General features: G+C 37.2%; 1 pseudogene; it reads left to right on the top strand.

Annotated features, from left to right (window-relative positions):
* The window catches only part of LOC107687845 (intron-binding protein aquarius-like), a 58905-nt pseudogene extending 58577 nt beyond the window's left edge, over window positions 1-328 (top strand).
* Window positions 329-4665: the final 4337 nt, after the last annotated feature.

The raw sequence follows: 4665 nt of genomic DNA, 5'->3' as shown, positions 1-4665 counted from the left end.
TATATTTATTTTATATTATATTATATTAGTTTTTCATTTTAATTTTGAAGTTTTTTACATCTATATAGTTAATATATAATAAGAAGTTTTAGTTTTATTTTAGTAAATTTAAATGAAAATGAGAAATGTTGCCTTAACAACTACCTGAATAAAAGTAGTTTACATTTTTTTAATTTTATTTCAATGTTTAATTTTTTTTTTTTTTTTGAGTACTTCAACTTTAACAAATGAGAAATGTTAGCGAAAAATAAGTTTAGGGTTTTTATATCAGTTTTTTTTTTTTTTTATGGTTTTAGTTTTAGCTAATGGTAAAATCCCTGTCCTGTAAACGCTGAACTTGAGCACACATCCAAGTGTAGATCACATGAATGTGTTGGCTGTGTAACTCGTGAAAGACGTGCATTCTCACTGGTCTGTGACTGACTGCTGGAAACTCAACTGCATCAGCTTCATCAGGGTCTCTGGCGTCTGTCAGCAGGAGCTCCTGGAAACATTAACAGAGCTTTCAAGAAGAATTTATTACGTCACTCCCAGTAAGTCCTTTCATTTTCATAAGTTCAAGACTAACCGTGTTTGCTCGGTAACGACAGGATGAGCTAAATATAAAAGTTTAATGCAGATTTGAAGTGTTTTATATGTTGTGTTTCATCAACTTTGCAGAATGTTTTTTTATGGTCTCATTGATTAATAGCTGGACATTTAAAGCAAAAGCACACAAGATTGCACCATTCCAGAGCAGAACGTACTGACACAGCAGCATGAGACTGATGGTGATTTCCTCAAACCAGCCGTGGCTTTTATTGTCGGTTGTTGTAGTAGATAGACAGCACGCTGATCACATGCCTTCTGGTTTGTCAAAAAGCACCTTTTTATTAACTTTTCTTTTAATACCATTAATGTTGACTTTTAATTGACATTATTGTTGTGCCTAAAAGTCAAGCTAAATCGAAACACTTATAATTATGAAATAACCTGTCAGTGTTTTTTTTTTCTTTCTTTCTTTCTTTCTTTCTTTCTTTTCTCACACCACTTTCAAAAATAAACTTTAGGTCCGTGAAGAACATTAACATTAAAGGAATAGTTCACCTTCAGTTGCTGGTCCCCATTGGATTGCATAGTGGGTTTTTTTTCTCTCCATACTATGAAAGTCAATGGGGACCAGCAACTGAAGGTGAACTATCCTTTTAAGATTTCAAGATAGTTCTAGTTGTCACATACATAGGTACACACAGGATACAACTGAAATGTAAACCTGGTCAGCATTTGTGCATTAGATATACATAGTAGGTTAAAAAAAAAAGGTAACAGCAAAATCAACTGAATCTTTCCATTGAACATTGCAAAAAAAAAAAAAATGCTTTGTTGGTTCTTTACATATCCCCATAATATCAAATGTTAAAAAGCTCTGTGTCTCTTGTTCCTGCAGCAGATGTCATCGTGCGGCTCGTGTTTCTGGGCCATCGTCTGGCTGCTGGTGCTGCTGGTTCTCGGCTGGCCCTTGAGCATTATGCTGGGGGGTCTGTATGGCCTCATCGCCCCTCTCACCGTCTGCGTGGGTCTGGACCGGCTGGCCGACCTGCTGATGGAGGGGGCCAATCTGGGCCGAAAGTGTGCCCAGAACATGAGGCACGGCAAAGCACTGTGCTGAGACCACGAGCCCCTCAGCTCACCGCCAAGAAGAGTCCACAGTTTCCCCATCTTTTCACTTAAGCAGTGTTAACTATCAACACGAACCGTTTTAGACAGTTTACTGTGCATTTGATTCTTTGACTAGAACGCTTCCATAAAGCCTTAGCGAAACTTCCTCTCTGTATCTGTATCTCTTAGGCTGTTTGAATATGAAAAATTAAAATACTCTTTCAGTATTCTGTGTTCAAAGTGGTGAAACACACGAGTATATTTATATTACAGGACAAGTTTTCTAAGCTAAGCTATCCTCTCTAGAAACTTCATGTGTCTTACTTTGTTTAGTCCAGTTAAATGCAGTGCTTCAAAACCAGCTGCTGAATCTCCATACATGGGACAAAACCATCAGTTTCAGGCATTGAAACTGCAGAAGTGACAGTTTGTATCAACACATTCTGTTTAAATCAATGTCAACACAATATAATCGAAAAATAATGTGTACTGTCATGTCAAATATTTATATTTAGAACCCTTACATTCACATTATTCACAGATTAATGAATAAACAGATTTTAAGATTTTCAGCTCCATGTACTGTAGCATACCTAAAACCAAAAGCATAAAAAAATGTTACTTGAAATAAAATAAACTATGCACAGCTGCAAAAGCTTTTTTCATTTAGTTTAAATTTATGTACTAAAATAAATAAAACTAAGGGTGTTTAAATGACAAAGATTTACCAAAAAAGGAAAAGTGTTGCGTACAGACAACCTCGTCAAAATTATCCCGTTCACACGGATCTGAGAAAATGATTAAAAACGCTGTATTATTCATGCCAGGCCAGTAGTTAGTGATGTCTCTTTCTAAAGACTGAACATGTAATACTCGTGCGCATGACAACTGTTTTCACAAATTCACATTTTTGTAGTTTACATAGAAATGATAATGGTATCCTTTACAAAAACTTGCACTTTTAAACCTGTTTTCAAAGATTTGCATTTCAGGCCCCAAAACACTGTTGTCGTTTAAATGAATGGCCAAAAAAGGCTTTTAATTTTTTTTAGCCCCCCTAAAACTGTGCTAAACATTAATAAAAACATATTAAAAAATAAATTGATTACTAAAACTTTTAAACTAAAATAGCACTGGTCTACCAAAGAAATGTGTTATTTAGACACCACACATGCAACCATTTTGTGTTTCTGGTGTTTCTAACTAGGAAATTATGAATCTCGTCAGAGCCTGTGTGTTATTAAATTCATAGCTGCTGAAAAATGGCTTGGAATATCCTGAAGATCCCCTGATTTTATTAATGATTTAGTAAATATCTGATGGTGTTGATTAGAGGGCAAGCTGTGAAAACTTGTAGAGAAAGTGAGAGAAAACTTGCATGATTTTTTTTCTTAAGTTTTATAAGTACTAAGTGATGCTCTGAGGGCAGGTTGTTTTAGGAGGGATGAGTGATGATGAAATGGTCCATTTGTGCTGAGAATAGTGATCATCGCTGATGAATATTAAAGTGGAAATGTTGCTATTTTAAAATCCCATGGCAGGTTATGGGACATGTTTAGTCTCATGTCTGAAGAATCAGAGCCCTCTTTTATCTGGAGGTTCAGGATATGAGAGGAAATGTGAGTTCACACTGGATTGTGCTGAGTTTGGATGGAGGCAGTAACTGGAGACTGAGGTGTCAGATTAGTGAGACTTCAGGTACCGTGAGGAACTGCAGAGCCACACAATGTAACCAGAGAAACCTTCAGAGCTCCAGCAGCTCATTCAGTGCTGCCCTCTGCAGGACCAGAGTCACACATCTGTCTGTCTGTATGTTTGCCTATTTCTCTCTCTCTCTCTCTCTCTCTCTCTGTGTGTGTTGGTGTGTGTGTGTGTGTGTGTGTGTGTCTGTCTGTCTGCCTATTTCTCTCTGTCTGTCTGTATGTGTGTATGTATGTCCGTCCACGTGCGTGCCCGCCCGTCCGCCCCTCTATCTATCTGTATGTACGTACGTACGTCCATCCCTCTATCTGTCTATCACAGATTCTGTCTTTCACATGCCTGCATGTCAGTCCGTCCGTCCCTCTATATATCTGTATGTACGTACGTCCGTCCGTCCGTCCGTCTGTCTGTCCCTCTATCTATCTGTCTGTCTGTCTATCTGCCTGTATGTATGCCACAGCTAGCCAGAGCTAGACACTTTCTTCTCAAACCTTATAAACAGTAACTTAGTTGAGAGATTGACAAACCCCCCAAGTCAGATTGCCAGTGAAATGCTCTCTGACAGCAACTGCAATGAGTTTGCTTCCTTCTTTTCTGGGAAGATCAATAATATCAGGAAGGTGATTAGCACATCCCCAAGGTATGCAGAGGCCAGACAGATTCCACCGCAATATCAAAAAGAAGATACTATCTCTGCTTTTGAAGAAATTGATAGCAAAATTTTGGAAGAAATAGTACAGAACCTTAAATCGTCAACCTGCTATCTTGACGCACTTCCCACATATTTTTTTCAAAAGTGAAACTGTTTAGAAGCAGATCTCTTAGAAGTGGTCACTTCTTTCTGGGATTTTTCCAAACTCCCTGAAAACTGCAGTTGTTAAACCCCTTCTGAAAACGAGCAATCTTGATAACACCATATTTAGCAACTATAGACCAATATCAAATCTTCCTTTTAGGCAAGATTATTGAAAAGGTAGTTTTTAATCAGCTGAAATTTAAATGCAGACTCAAAACTCATCTGTTTAGCTGTGCGTTTGTTGAAAGAGCACTGTGCGATGTCCGAACTGATTGCGCTATATTTTATGTATAATCTTTTTCTATTCTTAACTGTTTTAAATTCATTTTAACCCCTTTAAATCAATATTTAAATCATTTTCAAAGTGTTTAAATTCCTTGTATTATTATTTTCTTTTCTTTTATGTAAATCATTTTGAATTACCGCTGTGTATGAAATGTGCTATATAAATAAACTTGTCTGTTTGTTTGTCTATCTACCTGTCTGTCTGTCTGTCTGTCTGTCTGTCTGCCTGCCTGCCTGTCTGTCCC

Source organism: Sinocyclocheilus anshuiensis, unplaced genomic scaffold (genome assembly GCF_001515605.1).
Source record: "Sinocyclocheilus anshuiensis isolate Anshui unplaced genomic scaffold, SAMN03320099.WGS_v1.1 scaffold197, whole genome shotgun sequence".
Classification (NCBI taxonomy): Eukaryota; Metazoa; Chordata; class Actinopteri; order Cypriniformes; family Cyprinidae; genus Sinocyclocheilus; species Sinocyclocheilus anshuiensis.
The sequence above is the reverse complement of the archived record's forward strand: the minus strand, read 5'-3'. Positions and strand labels throughout refer to the sequence as shown.